This window comes from Medicago sativa, chromosome 6, assembly GCF_051527215.1.
Source record: "Medicago sativa cultivar Bolivia chromosome 6, Bolivia_mono, whole genome shotgun sequence".
NCBI classification, from domain to species: domain Eukaryota; kingdom Viridiplantae; phylum Streptophyta; class Magnoliopsida; order Fabales; family Fabaceae; genus Medicago; species Medicago sativa.
This window is the reverse complement of record NC_140754.1, coordinates 43,635,770-43,648,840: the sequence shown is the minus strand read 5'-3', so window position 1 is coordinate 43,648,840 and position 13,071 is coordinate 43,635,770.

Here is a 13,071-nt window from a genome sequence, read left to right as displayed (position 1 = left end):
AAATTATTTCTGAAAAAGAATACAGAGGTATGATTGGATCTCTGTTGTACTTAACTGCTAGTAGACCAGATATTGTTTTTGCTGTTGGTTTATGTGCACGTTTTCAAAGTTCTCCAAAAGAATCTCATTTAATTGCAGTAAAAAGAATTTTCAGATATCTAGTTGGTACTACTGATCTTGGCCTTTGGTATAGCAAAGGGTCTTGTTTTGATTTAATAGCTGATTGTGACGCTGACTATGCTGGAGACAAAATTGAAAGAAAAAGTACAAGTGGAACATGTCAGTTTCTCGGGAATGCTCTAATAAGTTGGTCATGTAGAAAGCAAAATACTATCGCTCTGTCAACTACTGAAGTTGAATACGTATCAGCTGCCAACTGTTGTTCCCAGGTATTATGGATAAAAAATCAACTTGAGGATTTCTCAATAAGGTACGAAAATATTCCCATATTTTGTGATAATACAAGTGCAATTAATTTATCAAAAAATCCCATCCAGCATTCAAGATCAAAACATATTGAGATTAAACATCATTTTATTAGAGATCATGTAAATAAAAAGGATATTGAATTAATTTTTGTTAACACTGAAAATCAATTGGCTGATATTTTTACTAAACCACTAGTTGAAGATCGTTTTAATTTCATTAAAGAAAAATTGCATATTATTAGAAAATCTAGTGTATAAATTTGAAAGATTGTTCTCCAGATCAAACTCTAGAATCATTCTTCACTATGTCTCTATACTTGCTCCCCACGTATCCTTTTATCTTCAGATTTTGTGTTATTTGTGCTTTCAAAAATTTTAATTAAAATCAAAACCCTTAATACTCCCAATTTGCGCTTCCCAATGGCATCTTTGCAGCCAGAATTAAATGCAAATTCATCATTAGTCTTGAAACCACACTTAAACACAAAACAACCATCAATCACTCTTAAACCTCCTTCTCTCTCTCCATTTTCGAATTTCTTTCTTCTTCTCTCTAAAAATCTGTCCTTTATTTTTTTTTTCTTTATAATCTTCATTCAGTCTTCTTCATTTTTTCATCTAAACAAAAACCTAAAAACACACTAATCATGGCCAGAACCAAAGGAAGAGGAGCCAAAGTTCCACGTCTCAAAACTCCTTCTCCCTCGCCGGAACGGTCGCCGTCACCACCGTCACCGCCGTCCAAACCCAGCTCACCGTCATCATCATTCTCGGCACCTATCCTAACTCCACCTTCATCCTTCATGCAAGATGTTCCAGAACCCTCTCCTGTTTCTTCTCCAGAGCGCTCTTCTGCTCTCAAAACTCCTTTTGAAACCAACCCTCTTGCTATCATCGTTCACCCTTCATTCTTAAATAATCTTCCCTCTTTTACTCCTGAAGAAAACCCAATCAAAATCTCTGAGGTTGTGTTTAAAGAAATTCCCAATGTTTCTGCTGAAAATCAAACTGTTCACAATGAACCACAAAACCCTGAAATTCAAAAAACCACCAAATCAGACCCCATTAAAGCTAATACTGGAAGAAGAAATCCAGCTAGGAGAACGAAATCATCTCAATCAATCAGAACAAGGAGATCTCAAAGATTAATGTTTGGTTTTGGAACACGCAGACAACCAATCATAGACACAAATGTTTATGAAATTAAGGATTCTGATGAAGAAGAAGATGAGCAAGAAGAAGCGCGAAAGACTTCTGAAACCATTCCAACATCTTCTCCTAAAAGGGCTCCTCCTAAGTCTCCTACAGAGAAACCAACTCCTAAAATCGCTAAAGATAAAGGAAAGGGTAAAGTTGTATCTGAATCAGCTGAAAAAGCTCCTGTGAAAAAGGCTTCAAGAAGGGTCAATACTCAGAACATAAATATTTCAAACGCTGCAAGAATTCCCCTAATGGAACCAGAAGATTATGCCATCTTCAAAGAGAAATGGGCCTGTCGTCCTATCGCCGTAGGTCGATACTTTGATTTTGATGCTCTTGCTGATGACAATATCATGCTAAAGAATGAAACCGATGAATTAGGATGGAGCAAATTCCTTCAAGTTCGAGAGAGACATTATCCAAAAATGGTACAAGCCTTCTTCTGTCAAGCCAAAGGTTTTTCTGAAAAAAGTCTCATCGTGTCCACAATCAAAGGTATAAAAATCGAACTCACTCCTGATAGATTAGGTAAAATTCTGTCTCTTCCCCTCGATGGGAACTGTGTTTATGGTGATGATTGGTCTCAAAAATTGTCTGTCAATTTAGATGAGTTTTATAAGAAAATTTTCATTCCTGGCACAACTGAACGCATTTCTGCTAATCTTTTGCCATTTCCTAAAATGTTTCACAACATGTGTCAGTATAATATCTTTCCTAGAAGAGGCAGTTTTGAAAACATTTCCAAAAATGATTTCATGGTTATCTATCATGCTTTTCAAAAGGAAAGATTGAATCTTCCTTTTGTTTTGATTCAACACATGATTGTCACTATCAAATCTAAAAGAACTTTCTGTCTTCCTTATGGAATGATATTGTCTCTTGTCTTTAGAGATTTTGATATCCCTCTTGATAATGAACCATCAATTCTTGAGATAACAAAATTCAACACAAAAAACATCAAACACATGAAAACTGACTCTGAAATTTTTTCTGAAAAATCTCTCAAGCGAAAAAGGGAAGAGAGTGGTCTTGAGGACATCTCTCAAGCCATTCGTAATTCTGCAGTACTCTCTGCAGAACAACCCCCAGATCGCGCTCCTGTGCTAGAAGAGCATGGTGTCCTTTTATCTAACTTTCAAACTCAAGCTGCTTCCTTTTCTGCACTAGATGCAACAAATGTTTTACAGAGTTTCTCTTCAAAACCAATCACTGCCACAAGAGTCTCTAAATTCTCGCAACTCTTTATTTCTCCACCCAAGACTGACTTGTCTGCACTCTTCAAAGCTGAGTCTGTGTCAAAGTTTTTTAATCAATGTCCTTTTGACACCTCAATTCCCATGAGTTCATTACGTACTCTTCAATCCACTTGCCCATTTTTTTCTGATGGTTTTCGTCCCACTCAAAGCTTCTCTACTGATGAGAGACCTCCTAAAAGGTCTAAAATGGAAAAGGACGCAAGTAAGATTAGGGCTGACGTTCGTAAGTTGTTTGAGAATCAGGCTGCCATGATGAATCATATGAGCTACAATACATATAATGATACTGTGTATAGGAACTGGACTGCAAAACTATTGAGTGCTCACTATGAGGTTCCTCCTCCCTTTGAAAATCCTTTTGCTGTTCCTGTTTACAAGATGCAGGTTCCAGACAATTCATCATCATCTGATGCCTCTTCCCCAACTGCACCATCTAAGTAGCTTGACTTTCCTTCTTTTTGCGTATGACTAAGGGGGAGATAGAGAAATATGTTTTGCTTCTGCTACATGTTTTGCTTCTGCTACTGCTGATCACATACTCTGATATTACTTTTGGTTATGCTGCTGATCGCATCTTTTGGTTATGTGCCTATGTGCATTTTATTTTATTTTGTTTATGTATTTTAAAATGCTACTGCTATGTGCCTATGTGCATTCTATCTTTGTCATTTTGCTACTGCTGCTATTGCTAATCTTAGGTACTTTAAGCCGTGACATGCTTAGAAGAATGCTTACATGTTTATGCACTCTTTTATTATCTATGAAGAAGTATTATATTATTTCTTTAACTTAAATTTTTTATGATCTAAAATATCTTGATAATTACTCTCAAATAAACGAAATTGAATGCTGGAATTAAGGGGGAGTAATTGATAATTTTATTGCCTCACTGAACCTCAATTAAAAAAGGGAAAAATATATATGCTTTAATTGAGGGGGAGTTACCACAAAAAATTTCTTTCAAAGAATCAAAAGGCATATTTTCTAAATGTTTGTCATCCTCAAAAAGGGGGAGAATGTTGAAGCAAAATCCTTTTTATTATTTTAAGGATTACAAACATATTTATTTAAATTATATATTGTTATCTACTAATGATTTTTTGTGAAGAAAGTGTTATAAGAATGATCTCAAGAATGATCTTTGCACATAACAAAAGCCACCAACATGAAAACTCACGCTACTGGACAAAAGCAAGCTTTATGAGTAATGGTTTATGTATCATTAAGAGCAAGAAAATTAATATGGAATATTTTGTCTCACCAAGTTAAGGAAAAGATCATATGACTTGATTTGGAGTAAATATACATTTATGGGCTTTAAAAGCTTTTGATCCATTAAGGATAATGACCCATAAAAGAAGAAAGATATTTCTTACATGACATACACATGAGATCACATTGTGACATCATCAAGTCACATCCAAGTAGCTGTTGCAAACTCACAAGTTGCTGGCAAAACGCGTGACTCTCTTCCAAAGCTTGCTGGATTTTCAAGAACGTTCTGGACAGGCTCAAGAGCATTCTGCAAGTGTATTTTTTCATACCTTTCCATTGAGCAAAAAGTTTGGAGCGCAAAAGGGATTTGAATTAAAGCAAGGACAGCTATTTTATCAAGTGTGGGCAGCAAGCATCTCACTTCTATAAATAGAGGAAGGCCTTGATGTTTAAGACCAAGAGTTTGAAATACAAAGCATACAACTTTCTCAAAGCAAGAAAAGCTATCAATCTCTTCAACATCTTTAGTTCTACATCTTTAGTTCTACAATCACAAAGCAAACTCCATAAGCTTTCACTATATTTATTTTCTTTATCTCTTTGAGATAACATTTTGAGTTTGTGTTTGTAAAAGTCTCTTTTGTTTGAGACATTTAGTTCTAAATCATCATCCTACAAAAGTGTAACTTAGATCTCAAGTCTATTGGGCTTAATAGTTTGAGATAGGTGTTCTGGACTGATCTGGTGTGATCAAAACCTTATAGTGTTGGTTAGAAGTTTCTACCAACTGTATACTATAGTGGATAATCTCACACGAGGTGTGTGGGGACTGGAAGTAGCCGGGTTTGGTGAACCAGGATAACTCTCCTGTGTTATTCTTCTTTCTCTCTATCTCTTTTAATTTACACAATATACACACACTATCACACGCATTTATTTTTAACTATCTCCAGAACATTCTGGTCCTAATTAACTATAATCATATTAATCCAGAGTTCTCTGGTCCTAACTTAATTCGTACTTTACAAATTAAACTGCCTCCAGAACATTCTGGTCCAAGATAAAACAACTGCTTAAATATTTAACTAAAGTTTAAATTCAGTCTATTATATTGTTTTATCATTCTCCAGAACAATCTGGTCCTAACTAAATTAACTTTATAATTCAGCTCAATATCATTTTTCTCATTCTGCTTATATTATCACTCTCCAGAACATTCTAGTCCCTTATATAAAATTAACTAATTATCTATCTGTTAAACTAATATTCACCAAGAATTTTTTCTTGAGTATAACTTAAAGTTTCAGGAATAATTTTAAAAAGGGTCACAATTCAAACCCCCCCTTTCTTGTGACGTTTATTGCTACTTCAATTAGATATGATTAATGAATTATAAGATGTTTAAGTTGTTGAATGTACTTTATATGATTTATATGCTTAATATTATTGTTTGAGAAATCTAACCCCTCTGCTTGGAAATGTTGGTCTTCGTATGGGTAACTTGCAGGTAACCAGGATTAGTTGCGGTCGTGAGTGGACTCCTCACAAGTGTGTCTTAGGTGCTCTGGTACGTAACGGGATGGGATTATGTCTTCTATTTCTATTCCTTGCGTATTACTTATGGATTTTTATGAATAAATGCTGAACAAGACTTATGAGATTTTTATGTTGAGGCCTGCGTGCCAAAGATTATTTTTATTGTTGGACTAATTTCCGCTGCGAAGTTTTGAATTACTTATGTTAAATGATTTTGAAGAATAAATTGTTATTTATTCAATTTATGAATTTTTAAGAAGTGTAGCATTCCGTTTAAAGTTGAAAAACTCTGATTTATTTATGAAATTTTTACGTTGGGAAAACGGGGTGTTACACCAAGCCTTAAACCTTAATTATATGTAACCCTAATTTCTAATCTAAATTCACCGTTTTAACAGAATTAACCATTATCAAACTATGGAAGCGAACACGGAGGGTTTGATAATTGTTAATTCATCATCTCAAATATCAATTCATAAAGCGAACGCGGAGCTTTGATATTCGAACAAGTGAATTTAGACAAGGATTGCGAAACATAAGAATAGTCTAGCAAACCTTGAGACATATAAAGTTTCGATCTTCAAGGGTTCCAAAGGCAATCACCCATGAGAATAGTTGTGGTTGTTGGAGGAATACACTCACTGACTTCGAGAGAAGCTTTGATATGCTTAAGAGAAACTTGTCTTTAGAAATTAGGACTTACGTAGAATTATAAGTTTAAGGGTTTGTTTGCGAAGGATTCATCATTACGATGAACCAATGATCCCAAGGCTCTCTTTTTATTATTGTTATTTACTTTTACTCAACTGAAACTCTCACTTTATAATCTTTCTTCTCCTCTAATCATTCTCTAAAAGTTAGTTAAATTGAACAACTCCCTAGCGGAACGATACTCTCTTTTACTACTACTTCAATAGACCGTGCACTTGCGGTTTGGCCTATCATCTATTTTTAACAAAGGTCGACTGAGCTTCTGAAATCACACTCCCAATGACCTGTCTCAATCTATTTGCCAACAATTTTGCCAGGATCTTATACAAACTTCCCACCAAAGAAATTGGACGGAAATCATTTAAAAATTTAGGGCTATCCACTTTAGGAATAAGAGCAATAAAAATTGAATTTATACCTTTTGACAGCCTCCCATTCTGATGGAATTCAGTTACAAACCTCATAATGTCCTCTTCCAAATCAATCCAAAAGTCCTTGATAAAACCAAAGTTGATACCATCTGGACCCGGGCTCTAGAAAATTTCGCAATCCCAAATAGCCGCTTTAACCTTCTCCACCGAAAAAGGCTTAATGAGACCGCCCCCTTCATCAAAAGATAAGCCCCGGAACTGTAAATCATCAATCGAAGGCCATGACCGCTGTTGAACTTTAAAATGACTTTTAAAATGAGAAAACACAGCCTGACGGACGGGTTGCACACCCTCCACCACAGAACCATTCACCATAATCGAACCCAAAGAATTCTTGGTCGTAGGTATGACAAAACATAATGGAAATATTTTGAATTCGCGCCACCCTCACGAAGCCAAGTAAGACTTGATTGCTGCCAATAAATACTAGTATTAAGTCGGGATAAAGAATGAATGTCCGATGAAATACCATGTAACTTTGCTAATTCCTCTTCAGAGAGCAACTCTTCCTCCCCCTTAATGTCGAAAGCGGTCTGCCGATCCTTCCGAGAGGCAAGTTTCCCGGTCAAATTTTGAGTGTGAGTCACGTTCCTGTTAGCTGGTATTTTCACCAGCCTCATTTAATGCGGTCAACATTAGTTGACTTTTACTCTTGTAGGAATCGAAGCCTTTTTTCAATCAGAGGAGGTTCAATGAGATGTTCGACTTAGCATAAAAATCTCAAAGCATGTAAGTTCGACAAGATATGGATCAAGAGGAGAACCCGCCGAAGTCAAGCAACTACCTTTGAAGAGGAAAGATTTGAATTTCAAAAGAGAAGCGGTTTCCTCAAGGGAGAACGTGGGAGACAAGCGGTTGTCTACATGGAAGAAGTACTGATCGTGGAGTTAGGCTTTTTCCAGTCATTTTTCTATGTCTAAATAGTAGTTTCCATAGGGAAAATGGTTGGAAAATTGACTATACATAATTCTAAAACACTCGAAGTACCGGCGCAAGAGAGAACAATCATAAAGAATGTATGTAAAGGATTTGTCGAACCGCCTTTATTTTTAATGCACTTGCATTTGCACTTTTTCTTTTCTTTAAGTTTCTGCAATTTAAACTTAATGCATTAAAACCTGTCGAAAGACGCCACACAGTCTCGTCCCGTTCGTTAGGCAACCTACGAACTCGATCAACACACAACACAAAAATGCACATGTCCTTGGATCTCTGGTTTGGTTCTTCTTGTTATAATCAAAACCAGTCGGCATTTGTTTACCAAAAACACCTGTAAACAATGCCACTCCTTCATGGCCATTTTAATTAATTTAAATTTTTCTTTCAAGACAAAACCACCCCATCCTGATATCTGAAAAGACTTCAATTTTTTACTAACAAAAAGTTTATAACCAGGTGTTTCTTGCCAACATTTCAACAAGAGAGACGAACTTGGACCCCAATTTTCTTCATTAATTGTCAACACCAATGGACAATGATCTGACAAACCACACAAAAGAGCAACCTGAACACAATTAGGCTACTCTAGACACCATTCCGCAGAAAGCAGAAAACAATCCAGCCTACTCATTGAATTTCCATCTCCCTTAAACCAAGTATATTTTCGGCCATGCAAAGGTAAATCAACCAACATAGTATCAGCAATAACACCGTTCCGACCAGACCTCCGTTCCTCCCCATTTCGAACCGCATTGAAATCTCCGCAAATACACACCTTTTTATCACCCAACGTAGATAAAAAAAATCCCACAAAGCTTCCTTTGCTAACTAATCACATGGTACACACACATTATACAAATAAAACTCTTCATTGGAATTAACAAATCTACCATGTATTAACAGATAATTATTACCACCAGCAGAATCCGACACCTTAACTTCAGAGGTATCCTAGACAGTTAAGAGAGCCCCTAAAGCTCCAACTGATGGATAAAAAGTAAAGGAATAAGACGAATCTCCCCACAAAGAAGCACAACCAAAATCTTCAACAATCTGCAGTTTAGTTTCCTAAATGCACATAATGAATGACAACTTCTCCACCACCAACAAACGGACCTATCATTCTATGATAAAATCTTCATAATAAACACCTTCACCACCCTCACCCCCACCAACCACACTCCCAAGCCTCCCCCACTGACTGCCTCTCACCCTCCACCCCTTTATTATTTTTTGACTTTCTTTTTTCCTTCCCCACTCTCGATAACACACTAAACATATTATGATCAACACCATTAAAAGAAACACAAATCGATTTCCCCATCCCACTCACATCCTCCACCGCCACCTCCTCATTACCACGCAGAACCACCAAGTTCTTCCAATCATTGTTCACTGAAGATGATGATGACACACCCTCAGAAACACTTTTGGAAATAACCTCAACTGATCTAGTCACCCCATCCTTACCATGCCGCTTACCAACCCTTCTCTTCAAGACATGTAACACCACCGAACGATCATTTCTAGGAAGCCTCGCCACCTTTTTTAAAGAATGAACATTGTGACGAAGTAGTCCCCCCACCTTCATGCGTCTAGAAATGTTGGCTTCATCCACATGCTTACCCTCTTTATTCAAAACCACCTACTTACCCTTCTTTCTAGATGAAGAGACAATACCTGCATCACTATGAACTTGATCCTGTAACCACTTCATGCTTCATGGCCCTAACACGGATGACCTCCCTGCCCTAGGTGGATAAGAACCAGTATGTTTTCTCCAAGGAACACATATGCTTCAGAGGCGCAACCATCTGAACCGTCACCGTTTCCGGCCGAACCACAGTAGGTGGAGCAAGTCTCGGCCCTTCATCACTAACAACATCTTCACGACCTACATCCCCCCCCTCCAGGACCACAAATGGCATGGGTGAACCCATATGTGATACCAAGGGAGAGCCATCAATGTGACCGTCTTCATGCTTTGGACTAACTGGATTCACATGATCTGAATCACCATTCAAGTCATTGGCTTCTAATTCATCCACAATTTTCCCGACTAGTGTATCAACGTTAGTACAAACATCCGGGTCAACATGGATATCCTCATTGTCTGACTGCTCATTTTTCCCATTCTCTTCTTCAAAAAGACAGGCATCTTCCCCAATATTGAAGCCCCATTCCTCAAAAATCTTCACATCCACCAAAACACCTTCAACTAAAAAATTTTCAACCAAAGAAATAATTTCAAGTGAAGACATTGCAACCAACACCCGAGCATAATCAAACTTCTCTGAAGCCTCTAGCTAGTTTTTGATGATGTTAGCTTGTTTATCCTTTTACGTTATTAGCTAATTGTTGTCTTAGAATATGTTAAAGCGCCCAAGCTTACGTGTGTCTCTAGATTTACTTTTGTCTTTGTTTGCACATCATCTGTCAAAACTTCATTTTTTTACTGCATGAATCGATTCACACATTTCTGAATCGTATCACAAAAGTCTCTTACTCTGTTGGAATCGATTCAAGAAATAAATTAATCGTTTCATTTTGTGTCATCTTAAAAATACAATAATCGTATCATCATATGTATCTGACCTACTCTGAGTCGATTCACACTGTTTTGAATCGTATCAACATTCATTCTAGGCAGTCTGAATCGATTCAAATATCATTTGATGCTTATCAATCTTCATAGCATTCCGCCGGCGTCTTATAGAGGTCTGAATCAATTCATTCATTTAGTAAATCAATTCATTTAGTTGTTTTGGCTCAAATTTTTGCTCTTCATTGCTATTACTATATAAGGTCTTCTCCTCATAACTTTGAATTCATTGAATCATTTGCAACTATTCTCTCTAGGTCTGAAAAACTCATTGTTCATACATTCTTCAAGATTAAACACTTTTTCATAGAATAACTTTGTACATTGAGTCACATTGATTTTCTAGGGTTCTAGTAGGGATTGTTGGTTGGTTCTTTCAAGGAAATTGTGTGGGCTTAATCAAGGTTCCAAAGTGAAGGGAATAATCTCATTCCACCTCCAAAGGACTTGGGGGTCTTTCTAACCGTTCTTGAAGTCAAAGGGGATTCGCTTACCGGACGTAGCATCGAAGGCTCGAGTGAAGTGTTCGAAGGTGTGCACGGGTATTCAAGTATTCGAAGATTCAAGGAGCACCAAATTCAAAGGTTATTTGATGTTTGGGGTAGTGTTTGCATAGGGGTTGAAGAATTAGGTTTAATTTCAAGGAACTCTTGTAAACACATTGTAATCAACATTTGTTACTTAGTGGATGACCTTGGTGAAGGCGTACTTCATCAAGAAGAGTAGACGTAGCTCTAGCAAGGACGAGAAAGAGAGAACTACTATAAAAATATCGGTGTTGTCTCTCTTCCCTTTCCTCTTTACTTTTTACTATTGCATGTGATTAAGTGAATAATTGTTAGGATAATTGCTAGTGTTGATCTAATTTGTTTTTCATTGAAAGATAATCTAATTCATTGAATTAGGTTTCAAATAATTTGCTTAGATCAAATAATTGGAAAATCTATTCAATTCTTCAATTTCACACGTATTGTGTTTTCATTTGATAACTTAGTAATTTTGTTCATATAGGTTTGGTTTGACATTGTCTAAAAGTTTTGTACATTGTTCAACGTTTATTAAAGTTTGATTGTATAATAAAATTTGTATCGTGAATCTCTCAATTCTAAGATTAAATCTTATTGCTCATATATTTGTCTTTTTGTACATTGTTGTAATTGTTCGCTCACGATTCCAGTAGTCGATTTTGTTAAACTCACTTTTTATTAAACTCCGGAAAAACTTTTCAAAAAGCTCTTCACCCCCTAGCTTACAAACTAATTAGCCATATAGACCAACACTCTCCTTGTCTAAAGAATAGATAACAGTGCGTAAATAACGTCCACAATCAAGAACACAAAGTTTGATAAAAAGTTCATTCCACACATGCAGCGGAATGTCATACAATCTCAACCAAGCACCTCTTTGAAAAGGAACCACCGTCTTGTTCTACAACACATAATTAGAGAAAAAATGACTACAAAATTCAGATGCTCCCTCTACCGTCTTCAAAACATCCAAATCTGACAAACTCCAAATAAACACTTTATCGACGCCCATCAGAATAATATCTAAGTCTGTGAATCCCGCATCTTCAACTCTATATTGAACCATCAGAATCGCCTCCCCATTAACCACCGAGGCTACCACACCATTATGTGCCCAATGCAAATCATCTTCATGGGACCTATATTTCCGAATCAATGTCGCAGCACGCTGTGTTCCTACCGAAGTATTCTGATCGCGATTATTCCCCATTGTTTTCCCCACGGTCTTCACCTCCTCCTCCTTCCTCTGTGCTTCCGCCCCACAACCCTCCTCTCTCCATTCTTCCCTTTACCACCCTTCACCGATACCACCACTTCCCCAACACGTACAACTCCCTCACCACCCAACCCCATGCAACCTCTCCCATCCTCCAAACTTCCTCTCCCCTCACCATGCAACCCCACTCTCACACTTTTTTCTCCCTCTCCCACATGCTTCACCGTCACGTTACCTCCCTCATCGACCTTCTCCCTCACCATACTTTATTGCTCACCCTTGTTCCCCTCGCCACCACGACCTCCCTCACCCTTCTCATCACTCTCACCCTCTCCCCAAATGAACAATCGAACGATCAAAAGGAGCCATCTTGGCCCTAACACGAAAATTACCAAAGGACACCGTATTCACCGCTTTCAAAAGTTTACCAACATCTCTAACATTGGAAAATCGTTTTTAATGGTAATTGTTTATAAAGAACCCAAACTTGACCCCACATGTTTGTATTTTATTATTTGTATTTTTGTAGAGAGAATTATTTGTAATTAGTTTTGATTCAAAACTAATATTAATTTAACTATTTTAATTCAAATTCATAAAAATATTATTTTTTAAAGTTGTAGAAAATTATTTCAATAAACTTTTTGTAAACAAATTTTAGATAGTAAAATTTGTTTGGTGAACGATTGTATGTTCTTTTTGAATATTAAAGGGGAGGCTCAGTCGCTTGAGGCGGAGGATGTGGAAGAGCAACATTTTTTATCACCAGATATTGTGGGTTTGTCTAAATTACATTCTAGTATAAAGTGGCAAAAATTCAGAATTACTTGGGTAAAGGTGGGTGATGCCAATTCTAAATTTTACCATGGGGTGATGTCCTCTAGGAGAAGGTTGAACATGATTATCTCGATTAATATTAACGGTGTTCAGATTGAGGGTATGGAAGGGGTGAGGAATGCAGTGTTTCAACACTTTCAGTGTCATTTTAAAGACGTTTCGGCGGATAGACC